The 13,913-nt window shown below is 38.0% G+C and overlaps 1 long non-coding RNA gene across 1 annotated transcript; it reads right to left on the bottom strand.

Annotated features, from left to right (window-relative positions):
• Nucleotides 1-221: 221 nt before the first annotated feature.
• On the bottom strand, nucleotides 222-8,388 carry LOC134220715 (uncharacterized). Its single transcript, XR_009982019.1, has 4 exons — nucleotides 7,820-8,388; nucleotides 7,480-7,756; nucleotides 418-707; nucleotides 222-360 (listed from the first exon to the last, which is right to left on the bottom strand). It is a non-coding gene; the product is annotated as an uncharacterized LOC134220715 (long non-coding RNA).
• Between the last annotated feature and the right edge of the window lie 5,525 nt (nucleotides 8,389-13,913).

Below are 13,913 nucleotides of genomic sequence, written 5' to 3'. Positions count from 1 at the left end.
CTTTTTTTGATGTCAAAAGATTTGTTATCGTTTTTTCTTAATTTTTCAATTGTTTTATTTTTAATATTCTTGGTTGGACGTTTTAATAAATACAATAAATTAATTAGTTTGGAAATGCACGAATGTCGTAATAGTGATAATTATTGAAAAAATCCAATGTGGACATCCTGCTTGCCTCCTATTGCACTGAAAATGCACATCCGACAGGGAGGTTCTCAACATCCGAAGCCGGTCATAGCGCTCCTATACGTGTACGTCCTGGTTGGAATTCTTGGCCATCTAAAAGTTCTGGAGAATGCCGGGAATATTCTTGCAGGTAGGCTCCGATCTGATCCTCCAAATTCATGTGACTTTTTAGACCTGTAACAAAAACGAACCATAAATAAACATTAGGCAATGTAAAAATATTTTTTTTACCAGAAACAATGCTGAATGCTGCAATCCAACCATTACAACGCCATAGAATCAGAAGTTAGTACCGAAGTCAGAAGTGATGATTCGTTCCCAAATGAAGAGATCTCGGATGTGAACCCTGTCATCCTTCCTAGCTGGTGGTTCAGTAAATGGCAATGCATCAAATCCAGGACCGGAAATTAACTGACATTCCATATATGTCGCTCCCAAAGTTGTTGAAGATTGTTGATGGCCTGCCGATGCACAAGCAGCATGGTGTGGAACCGCCGTAACTTCTGATTTTTCCGGTTGCTCTTAAAAACAGATTATAATTGTAATTTGAAATTTTATTCATTCAGTTTCAAGATAAATACACCTATTATTGCAAACGATCAGATATCCGAATGACAAATATGATTCAAACAAGTCTGAAAAAAATCAGTTTGTCAGTCAGTCAAATTTGTTGCACATTCTATGTTTCTCTAGGATATTCTGAAAATCTTCAAATATTCAGCTGAGAATTTTTGAAATTCCTTAGGTTCTTCGGGACTTCCTCTAGTAATTCGAATCGGTAAATTTTCGGGGCATTTCTCTAGGAGGAAGCTTCAGTAATTCTTCCAAAGATCCTACCAGTTATTCCTGTGGAAAATTCTTTAGAAATCCTCTGAAAATAACTAAACCAATCTCCTGGACAATTTTCCAGAAATTCCACAAAAAGATGGTGCAAAAATACTGTTTTCCTTTGGGAATGCCTCCTTTAAATTCCACTAGAGATTTCTCAGGGAATTCCTGTGAAGATTTACATGCCGATTGCTCTGGGAATTCTTCTGGAATTGCCTCGAAATATTCTTCGGGAATTTCTTCCACAAAAAAGTCCTCCTAGAATTCCTTCGAAACTGTTTTGGAATTCATTCGGGAATTCGGCAATTCCTTCGAGAAGTCCTCCAGGAATTCATTTTTGGAAAACCATCGGGAATTCTTTCGGAAATTTCTTCGGCAATTCCATCAGGGTTCAGTTCTTCCTGGAGTTCCTTCGAGAATTCTTCCGGGTATATTTTTGGAAATTGCCTCGGGAATTCCTCCAGGAGTGTATTCGGGAATTCCAACAGAAATTTCTTCGCGTAAATTTCAGGAAATTGCTTCGGGAATTGCACAGGGGATTCATTCAGGAAATCCTTTTGAAATTTCAACAGGAATTTCTCCGGGAGTTCCTTCGAGAAGTTCTCAAGTAATTTTTGCGCAAACCTTCGGGATTTTTTTCCGGGAAATCCTTCAGAAATTCATTCGGGAATTTCTTCGAGAATTATTTGGGGAGTTCCTTTAGGGATTCCTCCGAGAATTTCTTAGGGAACTCCTCCAGGTATTCCTTCAGAAAATCCTTTAGGAATTCCTTTGAGAATTCTTCCAGGAATTCCTCCGGGTATATTTTTGGAAATTGCTTGGAAAATTCCTCCAGGAATGCATTCGAGAATTCCTCCAAGAATTCTTTGGGGTAAGTTTGTGGAAATTGCTTCAGGAATTCATTCTGGAAATAATTTTGGAATTTGATCCAGAATTCCTTCGAGAATTCCTCCGGGAATTTCTTCAAAAAGTCCTCCAGAAACTTATCCGGAAGTTCCTGCGTGTATATTTTTGTAAAACCTTCGGGAATTCCCCCGAGAAATCCTCTAGGAATTCATTCGGGAACTTTTCGGGAATTACTCCGAGAATTCCTTTGGGAATCCATTCGGGAATTTCTTCGAGGATTCCTCCGGGAATTCCTTCAAGAATTCCTTCGGAAAGTCCTCCAAGAATTCCTTCAGGAATTCTTCCAGAAAATTGCTTCGGGAATTCCTCCAGGAGTGCATTCGGAAATTCCTTCTGGTTTATTTTATGGAAATTGCTTCGGGATAAATATAGAAACCAGGGATTCATTCGGGAAATTCTTTTGTGATTTCATCACGAATTCCTCCGATATTTTCTTCAGCAATTCATCCGGGAATTTCTTCGAGAGTTCCTTCGGGAAGTTTTTCAGGAATGTATCTTTTTTGGAAATCGTTCGGAAATTCTTCCGGGAAATAAGTTTTTCAAGAATTCCATCGGAAATTCCTCCAGAAAATCTTTCGAGAATTCCTCCAAAAGTTCTTCCGGAAATTGCTTAGGGAATTCTAACGAGAAATCATTTTGAAATTTCATCAAGAATTCCTCCGGGAATTTCTTCGACAATTCCTCCGGGAATTCCTTCGAGAAGTCCTCCAGGAATTCATCCGGAAGTTCGGGCGTGTATGTTTTCAAAAAACCTTCGGGAATTCTTCCGAGAAATGATCTAGAAATTCATTCGGAAATTTCTTCGGGAATTACTTTTGGAATTCCTTCAGGATATTTTCCGGGATTTTCGTAGAGAGCTCCTCCAGGAATTCCTTCTGGAATTTCTCCAGGAATTCCTTCGAGAATTCCTCCGGGTATATATTTGGAAATTGCTTCGAAAATTCCTCTGGGAGTGCATTCGAATTACTTTGAGTAAATTTTTGGAAATTCCTCCGGGAATTGCATCGGAGGATTCATTCGGATTTTTTTTTAATTTCATCAGGAATTTATCCGGAAATTTCTTCGACAATTCCTTCGAGAGATCCTCCAGGAATTCATCCGGGAGTTCCTGCGTGTATGTTTTTGAGAAACCTTCGGGAATTATTCCGGGAAATCCTCCAGGAATTCATCCGGAAATTTCTACGCGTGAATTTTTGAAAATTGCTTCGGGAATTACACCAGGAGTGCATTCGGGAATTCCTTTGGGTAAATTTTTGGAAATTGCTCCGGGGATTCCAACGGAGGATTCATTCAGGAAATTCTTTTGGAATTTCATCAGGAATTCCACCAGGAATTTCTTCGGTAATTCCTCCAGGAATTCCTGCGTGTATATTTTTGGAAAACCTTCGGGAATATTTCGGAAATTCCTTCAGAGATTCATCCGGAAATTTCCTAGGGAACTACTCCGACAATTCTATCGGTGATTCATTCGGGAATTCCTTCGAGAATTTCTCTGGGAACTCCTTCAGGAATTTCTCCGAGGATTCCTCCGGTAATTTCTTCGAGAATTCCTCCGGGTATATTTTTAAAAATTGCTTCGGGAATTTCTCCAGGAGGGCATTCGTGGAAGTTGTTTCATGAATTCATTCTGAAAGTTCTTTTGGAATTTCATCAGGAATTCCTTCGAGAAGTACTCCAAAAATTTGACCAGAAATTCCTGCGTGTATATTTTTGGGAAACCTTCGAGAATTCCGCCCAGAAATCATCCTGGAATCATTCGGGAAATACTTTTGGAATAAATTCCTCCGGCAATTTAATTGGGTAAATTTGTGGAAAGTGCTTAGGGAATCGAATCGAAAAGTCCTTCAGGAATTCATTTGGCAATTCTTACGTATATATTGTTGGAAATCCTTCGGGATTTCTTTCAGAAATTTATTCGGGAATTTCTTAGAGATTTCCTTCTGGAATTTCTGAGGGAACTTCTTCGGGAATTTCTCCGGAAATTATTTCGGGATTCTACCGGGAATTTCTTCGTAAACTCCTCCAAGAACTCGTTCGGGGATTAATTCTGGAAATCTTTTTGGGATTTCTTCAGGAACTTCCCCGAGAATTCCTTCGGGAATTTCTACGAGGATTCCTTCGGGAATTCCTTTGGAAAGCCCTCCAGAAATTCCTTCGGGAATTCCTCCAGGAGTGCTTTCGGGAACTACTCCGGGAATTTTTCCAAGAATTTCTTCGGGAATTCCATTCGGGAAATCCTTTTGGAACTCCTTCGAGAAGACCTGCAGGAATTCCATCGAGAATTCTTCCACGAATTCCTTCGTGATATCCTCCGAAAATTGTTGCGAAAATTCTTCCATGTATATTTTTTCGAATTGCTTCGGGAATTTCTCCGAGAATTCCTCCGGGGATTCATTCGGGAAATCCTTTTAAAATTTCTTAGGGAATTTCTTCATGAATTTCTCTTGGAATTTCTCCGGGAATTCCTTCGGGAATTTCTCCGAGGATTCCTTCATGAATTTCTTCGGAAAGTCCTCCAGAAATTCTTTCGGGAAATATTCCAGGAATTCATTCCAGAAATCTTCCAAAAATTCTTTTGGAAATTCCTCAGGGTACATTTTTGAGAATTGCTTTGGGCATTCCACCGAGAATTCCTCCGGGAATCCATTCGAGAAATCCTTTTGGATTTTTTTTTCGGGAATTCCTTCTTGACTTCCTCCGGAAATTCCTACAGAAATTTTCTCATCTCTTCTCCTTCTTTCTTCTTCCTTCCTTCTTTCTACTTCCTTCTTCTTTCTTCCTTCTTTCTTCTCATTTCTTCCCTCTTTCTTTTTCATGCTTCCTTCTTTCTTCTTCTTTCTTCCTTCTTCTTTCTTCCTTCTTCCTTCTTCTTTCTTCCTTCTTGCTTCTTCCTTATCCATTCTTCTTCTTTCTGCCTTCTTCCTACTTTCTATTCCCTTCTTCCCTCTTCCTGCTTACTTCTTCCTTCTTCTTTTTTCTTCCTTCCTCCTTCTTCGTTCTTCTTTCTTTCTTCTGTCATCTTGCTTCTTTCTTCTACCTTCTATCTTCTTCTTTCTTCTTCCTTCTTCTCTCTTATTTCTTCCTTTTCCTTCTTCCTTTTTCCTTCTTCTTTCTTCCTTCTTTCTTCTTCCTTCTTGCTTCTCACTACTCACTTCTCACTTCGTAAGGAAACGTATTTCAACTATTCTGCCAAACAGCATTCGGCCAAATGGTGTTCGGCCAAATGACCCTTTCGGCCAAACTACATTCGTTCAAACGGCATTCGACCAAATTATTTTACTTGCAGAATAGTTCTTGATGTTCCGGAGAAACTCATGAAGGAATTTCCGCCGGAGTTCCCGGAGAAATAAAAAAAAATGACCTCAGTTTACGAGTGGTACTTCTTCCTACTTCCTTCTTCTTTCTCCCTTCTTCCTTTCTCATTATTCTTTCTTCTTTTTTCCATCCTTCTTCCTTCTTCTTTCTTCCTCCTCCCTTCTTCCTTCTTTCTTGTTCGCTCTTCCTTCGTCCTTCGTTTTCTTCCTTCTTCTTTCTTTCTACTTTCTTTTTCCTTCTTCCTTCTTTCTTCTTCCTTCTTCATTCTTCTTTATACATTTTTTCTTTTTTTCTTTCTTCCTTCTTTCATCTTCGTTCTTCCTTCTTCATCATCCCTTCTCCTTCTTTCTTCTTCCTTCTTTCTTCTTCCTTCTTTCTGTCTACTTTTTTCCTTCTTTCTTCTCCTTTCTTCCCTCTTTCTTTTTCCTGCTTCCTTCTTTCTTCTTCTTTCTTCCTTCTTGCTTCTTCCTTATCCATTCTTCTTCTTTCTGTCTTCCTTCTTTCTTTTCCCTTCTTCCCTCTTTCTGCTTACTTCTTCCTTCTTCTTTCTTCTTTCTCCCTTCTTTCTTCTACTTTTTTCTTCCTTCTTCCTTCTTCGTTTTTCTTTCTTTCTTCTTTCATCTTGCTTCTTCCTTCTACCTTCTATCTTCTTCTTTCTTCTTCCTTCTTCTCTCTTATTTCTTCCTTTTCCTTCTTCCTTTTTCCTTCTTCTTTCTTCTTCCTTCTTGCTTCTCACTACTCACTTCTCACTTCGTAAGGAAACGTATTTCAACTATTCGGCCAAATGGTGTTCGGAAGTTCGGTTGGTTCATGAAGGAATTTCCGCAGGAGTTCCCGAAGAAATAAAAAAAATTGACAAAGAAAATCCCGAAGAAATTCACAAAGGAATTTTTAATGGATTTACTGAATAAATTTTGTTGGAAACTGCGAAATTTGTTTTTTTTATTATTGTGACTTTGAGTCAAAAACTGGTTCATCTCAATTTGGTTCTTGAAAGAATTCTTCAAGGTACTCCCAAAGTATTACCACGTAATACCGTAATGAATTCTCAATTATGTCCAAATATAATTATATTTTAAACATTTGTTTCCTTGATGTATGTATATTTTAACTGGTTATTGTTGAAAATAAACAATTACAATTAAAGGAATTTCCCGAGCAGGAGCGACGACCTTGATAACAGAAATTGGTATGATCTAGCCTTGCATAAGAGGTAAAATACCAAAAACTTATATGCAGAATACTGGAGGCATAACCAAACGAATAATAATTGGTTATGTATGCATGTGGTATTGAAATTCAATTTAATAACTGGCTTAAGTAAATTGTGCATATTAATTTTTGGTATTATTCCTTTGGTATTTTACCTCTTATGCAGGGCTAGTTCATAACAGAGTATGGTATCAATAACAGAATTAGGTATTATTGCCAATCTCTCCTGCTCGGGTTGAAATGATTTTCTTTCCTAAAATTACGACAAATTTTGGATGAACCCCAGAAGAAAATTGAAATGAATCCCAGAAGCGGAAGTTTCAAAGTAATTCAAAATGAGAAGCCCGAAGGTGTTCCAGAAGTTATTCCCAAACAAATTCTGATGAGATTCCAAAATAATTTAGTGAATGAATGTTCGAAGCAATTCAATGGATTTCTCAAAAGAATCTCCAAAGTAATCCCCAAAGAAATCTCAAAAGAAATTTTCGAAGGAATTCTGATGAAAATAAAAGACATGAAGACATGTCATAGACTTCTTGTGCTAACTTAACAATTTAAATTTTTTAAAGTTAATCAATTTAAACATTCACGTAAATATGTTTTGATATGGAGTGAATTTGCCGAGCAATTTGCCCTATTTACCTGAAGTAATAAATTAATAAGATTCAGATTATTCGTAAATTAGTCAAATCATTGGGTAAATTTGACCGTTTGTATAATAATATCACGAAAACAACCAAATTGGCTAAAATAAAATTTGAATAATTAACGAATTAGCTAAAGCTAATTAATTTATTACTATATTAATAAGAACATACAGATACACCCAGGTTTTTTTTTACACGGTTTGGTTTTAGTCGTTTAAGACCTTCAGCATTAATGAAACAATGAGTTAACCCCACGAAAAAATTCAGAAAAAATCAAAGAAAATTCAGGGGGTATTTAGAAAGCTGTGAAAATTCAGGTTACCCGAGAAATTAATGAATTCCAACCGTGTAAAAAAAAACCTGGGTGTAATCAAATTATTTTTACCTTGAGGTACTATAGTCGATTCTTCATCGTTCCTAGCTCCGCCTTGTATACTTGCTTGTCTTGAAGCCATCCGGCGCAGAGAATTTTGAATCGAGGGAAAAGCTTTTCATGATCCGGAGCTTTCATTGTACCCTTAATGACCTTCTCGGTAGTGCTTCGTCGCACTTAGCGATTGGACCCATCATTGAACTCATTGCTTGTCAGTTTCGTGACTCGTTGATCCTTATCGTCCGCCAGAGTGTAAGCCACATAACAAATGTAATCGCTTAAAAGGAAACTGAAACGGTAATAATTTTATGCTATAACTCCATTTAACAAATGGCAGAAAACAGTTACTTACTTACAATTGAATCATCGACACACGCTATCACGGCTCTGTCGCGCCGGTGTCAGTAGTCCATGGATTCTCCACAGATTCTCGACAAGATAAACAAATGCGCGTCTTTGGTCAAATTTTCATCACCAGCTGCTTGACTAGCTGGGATCCTGCGGGGCACCAACATCAGCACTTGTCTGAACCTGAACTTAATTGATTTATATAGGCCTATATAGGCGAATAAACCTGACATTTTGACTCGTATCAGCAGTTAAATACTGCTGCAAGCCACTTTTATTATTCACCGGATGATCTTCAAAATAAGAACGAGCAGAATTTACGATGAAATTAAAATGCACCGACGATTAACGTACCGGAGAACGAATGAAAAAAAATTGAATCCACCGCACGCAAAAAGTTGCTTCGGAAATGAAGTCGAAGTAAAGGGCTGGAACGAGATGCTAAATATTCGAAATCGGTCGCATGTCGAATATGTTGCTATTCCTCTTACTCCTGCAGCGTAAATTAAACGTCAAAGTGGATATTCGGTAAGAAGAAGAAGTTTTATTTCGCCCGAGCCAGATTCATCGAGGGCGACGCTGAGAGGGCAGTGACTGACGGTATGGTTATTGCGGAAAATAAAACAAAAGTGTTTTTACCTCCATCCACACGCATCTCGCTATAGTTATAGATAACGACACCAATTTCAGACAATGGTTCAATTCCCATCACATTTTTAAGGCATCATAAAACTGTTTGTTCACATATTTAAAAACAATCTCACTCATAAATTGATCCTGATTAAGATCAGCTAAATTTAATTAATTCGGCTAAAAATGGAAATGTGCGATAGTGAAAATCCTCATTGAAAGAAATATTATTTGGTGGGGTGAAGTACCATCTATTCACTATGAACTTAAGTGCTATATTGCCATTTGTGGAAATTTTTACGCTTCAATGAGGGCTTGCTGTACACATACATGTAGATATGTATCAAACAAGTTCACCAAAATGCACAGCACATAACAGAGGAGAAAAAACTCACCACCCTGAAGTTGGCTCAAATGGGATATTACATCTACCGCTGAAACACACTGCCCATGATCGCATATTGCATTTGCTATTTTTATCAGTTTTGAGTTAAGCTCATGAATCATCTCCAAATTGTTAGTTCTTTTAGTTGATTAGGTGAAATCAGAAAATGAATTCTGAAAAACTCGAAAAAGCTATAGCAAGTTGATTTGTAACATTATAGCCAAAGATAAAGGATAAAAGCCCTCCTCATCGTAGCGATAAGACGCGCGGCTACAAAGCAAGACCATGCTGAAAATGGCTGGGTTCGATTTCCGATGCCAGTCTAGGCAATTTTTGGGATTGGAAATTGTGTCGATTTCACTGGGCATAATGGAACGTACACACGGTCAAGCAGTTCGACCAACATTGACTCCACCTCCCGTTTATTCAAACATTCATCAATTTTTATCAACACCGACACGAACAATCAATTTATTCGACCAACAATATCACACACGAACGACCGAAGCACCAACTCGAGCATCAACCATCAAAAAATATATGGGGGTTTGTGCAACTTCACTACAAATGCTCAAACATGTTCGGCGAACCTTGACTCCACCCCCGACAACTCAAACCAAAATCAAACCGTTTTAATTTTTCCCAACCGAGCCGCCAACTGTCAAATGGTTGTTCGAACAACTTCACACACGTTCCAACAAAGCAGCAACCGAAGCTTTTTCTTGGGGGTGGAGTTGGAGTGGAGTCAATGTTCGTCGAACTGCTTGACTGGTGTGTACGTAGCATAATGGACACGTACACACGGTCAAGCAGTTTGACTAACATTAACTCCACCTCTCGTTTATTCAAACATCCACCCAATTTTACCAACAGCGACACGAACAATCAATTTATTCGACCAACAATATCACACACGAACGACCGAAGCACCAACTCGAGCACCAACCATCAAAAAATATATGGGGTTTGTGCAACTTCACTACAAATGCTCATACATGTTCGGCGAACCTTGACTCCACCCCCGACAACTCAAACCAAAATCAAACCGTTTTAATTTTTTCCAACCGAGCCGCCAACTGTCAAATGGTTGTTCGAACAACTTCACACACGTTCAAACAAAGCAGCAACCGAAGCGTTTTCGTGGGGGCGGAGTCAATGTTCGTCGAACTGCTTGACTGGTGTGTACGTTGCATAAGACGTGTATCATCGTGTTAGCCTTATGATATACGAATGCAAAAACGGTCCTACCTGGCGATCGGGGCGTTTCTTAGCTGTGCGGTGAAATGTGCGGCTATACAAAGCAAGACCATGCAAAAGGTGGCTGGATATCATTCCCGGTTCAGTCTAGGAAATTTACCAGTAAAGTAAAGTAGTGCCAATAAAAAGAGCACCCTGGGATCACCATTTCAGACCAAATTAATTAGCAAGTCAACTACAGGAATATTAGAACCACATATGAAGAACCAGCACAGTTACCCTACACTTACGTACCTGAACGCTTCTTACGCTAGAAAACAAGTTTTCGATGATTTTTTAACGTCCATAAATTAAATTCACTGAAAGAAAGGGTTGAATATATTTACAGCGAACTTTGTTACCATTTGCAAAAGATATGGAACCTAGCTAATACTAGTTACGGAACCCGTAGGTATACAAATCTTCTTGCAGTATGCCATATGTCTTTTCACCTCACGCTAAACGTAATTATCACACGTAACAGGCGTTCAAAGGCTATACAATTCTTCAATAACTTCCAACACATCAACATTTTCTTTTAAGTTTCATTCCTAGTTGTGAATAATGCAAACCGACAGATCTTGCTCAGAAGTTCGAACCTGATGCCATCGCCGGATTGCTGATACCGTGCCTTCATCGACTACGCCATCTACGGTCCCGTAGTGCAAATGTGTGATTCGAATAAAACGAATAAAGAGTGCGAGTGACACTTCACGAGCAATCGAAATTTCTCTTTCCTTTGTTAAGTGGCAGAAAATTGGCCGGCGCAATTGTTTGATGAATACCGGGAATCAACTGTGCGCAATGGGGCCAAACCGTGCATCCATCATTTAAATGTTAATACAATACAATAAACTGCAGCCGGTTGGAGCCCGTCATGCCCGTCCATTCAAATTGGTCACCAGGACCGGCAAAAAAAGGTGGATATATGATGGTGCTGCGTCGGAAAATTAATTCACACATCTCGAAATGAACAAATCATGGGTAAAACGATAACGGGTGTATTTTACGCACTGCCACACTTCAAAGGAAGCGAGAATCAGCGCGAGCCTTCTCGTTAATTCGTCTATGTGGAAATTGGAAAATGTTTGCGATCAAGCGTGTTAATGATGATGTGTGATTGAGGATCCATTTACCGGATAACTGATGAGTATTCCCCAAGGAATCTGTTTGGTTCTCGCGGTTTTTCCTTGATGTTTTGTGAACTTCATTATTTTTCGAGCTTATTTATTCAATACAGGAACAATAGGGACTCGCCATGAACATTTAAAGAAATCGCATTGTTGAGAGAACCAAAAAAATGGAAAACACAATACATATTCAAAATAATTGAAAACTAATCATGATTAACAGTGGACCACTAAACACATTTATTGCTTTCATTGTTAGTTATGTTATCGAAGATTTGATGCATTTATTATTCCCAATCTTTACTTTTCGAGAGGATGGATTCTTCTCCACATCTGCTGAATATTTTTGGCAATTGAAGGCTTAGTTCTATTACCGTATGTATGAACTTACCTCTGGAAGGAGATTCTTTTCATTCCCACGTATTATGTGTATGTATATCAGACAGATACACAAAGGACAATATGCGTAAAAGATTATATTTTTTTCTGATTTTGATGCAGGATTGATGTTCTTGAGCCTGGTAAACTCTATCAAAGTAGCCGGCCTCTGTCCGGTTCTCTATTGAATATTATTTTTGCTATTATTTCTTCCGACATTTGCACTAAATGGTCAGCCCACTGAAGTCTGCCATTTTTATACGATTCACAATATTTTCATCTTTGTACATTTCATACCGTTGCACATTGGGCCACGGAGCGGAGCTAGCCCGACAAAATACCTTGGAGCTTAGGGGATGCGTAATTTTGAGTTGGTGTCTTCGGAAGAGTGTCGTGTTTTGAAAAAATATGAAGCCCAGCGTCGAGCATTAGTTCAAATTTTCGCCGCATAGGTGGCGCAGCAATACGAACTTTTTTGTTTTACGGTTTAGAGCTTTGGTGTCTTCGGCAAAGTTGTAGAACGTGGAAAAATAATTGTAGTTGCCGAAGACACCTAAGCTGTATTCCTTCTATTTGCAGAGATATAGTAAAAATTGTAAAGTTTCATCTTTTTTTCGATTTTTTTGGACTATTTACGAAAAATGTAAAAAATAACATATTAAAACCTAGTAGTCTGTCACAGTTGATAGTGCTCATGGTTTATGCAAGAGTTTTTGATATTTCATCAAGTTGAAAGAGAAATATTAACCTGAATATTGAAACATATCATGTTTTTTTTGGTATCAAATATATTAAATAGTTTTAAAGTTTGGTACAAAAGTAACATTAGTGGGTTAAAGCAAACAATTCATGGGTAACCAAGAACGAGTTTGCAAACACAATACACTTCAGTTGCCTTCTATTATTTTTCCCAGACTACAACTTTTATTGGACAACGTGACATATGAAGGACAAAATAATCAAAAATGACTAATCTACAAACAATTATGAAAACGCTTCTATTTGCACAGTTCAATAGTTGTTGCACTGATTCTGGGAAGAAATCTCTGGCCGTTTGAGGAAACTGTTTTCTCGACAATTGTTCGTATGGTGATACTGGATACTGATATACTAATTAATGTATGATATGTATAAACTGATTAAAATAACTTTTTGAAAAGAAAATTATTTTGAGCTTTTTAGTGGAATGTCTTCACTTGTCATAAGACGAGTTAATACAATCCCATTGAATTCCACCACTTAATTGTATCTTGACAGATATGTATTTCGACCTCAACAGTAAGGCCGTCTTCAGTGTCTCGTACTTGACTCGACTTAGACTTAGTCTAGTCAAGTACGAGACACTGAAGACGGCCTTACTGTTGAGGTCGAAATACGTATCTGTCAAGATACAATAAGGTGGTGGAATTCAATGGGATTGTATTAACTCGTCTTATGACAAGTAAAATAACTTACCTTGAGCCATATCGATTATCGGATAAAAGCAAAAAAACACATTCGCTATAATGTTTAACAAGAAAACCATAATTAATGAAGATGAAATGTTTTGATTTTGAAATCTCACCTGCATAACCCTCGGTAAATATGTATACTAAGATCAACAGCATACGCTTTGCCTACTACGATTCTTAATCGATATGTTATGGCAAATATTTGCAGAACACGTTATCGTGCATCGATTATCAATATTAACTATAATTGGGTTGTTTAGTGGTATATATGTTTTTACCTGGGTGCTGCGGATAAAGCCGCTTTTCTGCTCTCAAGCGAGTAGCGGGATATTTTGAAATCAATCCCATAATCAGAATTATATTGCAGTTCTCCGGCTGTCAAACATTTCCCGCTTTTCGAATTTCTCTTTCCATGCTGCACGATGGCGCACAAATGCGCGAGACTCTACATGACTTTACGATGGTTAACATACATTCCTGCCCCAATCAGCTGCTGAATCTCGTGAAATCTCGTAACGAGTGCGTTTTAAGTTGCATTCCTACTAATTATCCACTCGAAATATAATGTGAATATATTTGTTACAAAGAATGCAAAACTCAAACTAAGTTTATTTTTATTTTTCCCCCAAATAATAACAATACTTCTCAATATAAGATCTAAAACGAACATAACCACAATCTTCAATGTTTGGCTCCGGCACAATAGAAAATTTTGGCTTCACTTTGACAACCAAATTTATTCTATCCGCACCACCCAGGTTTTTACATATTCTGAATCTGCATAAAAAACTAAGCCTATCCCCAATTTTTCAGAATTTTTTGAGCCACGGAACTATTTTTAATTTGCATTTTAAATTTATATGAGACTAAAAATTTATGCTGCATGGG

This window comes from Armigeres subalbatus, chromosome 3 (assembly GCF_024139115.2).
Source record: "Armigeres subalbatus isolate Guangzhou_Male chromosome 3, GZ_Asu_2, whole genome shotgun sequence".
Classification (NCBI taxonomy): domain Eukaryota; kingdom Metazoa; phylum Arthropoda; class Insecta; order Diptera; family Culicidae; genus Armigeres; species Armigeres subalbatus.
Note: the sequence above shows the minus strand (reverse complement) of the source record. Positions and strands in the feature narration are given on the sequence as shown.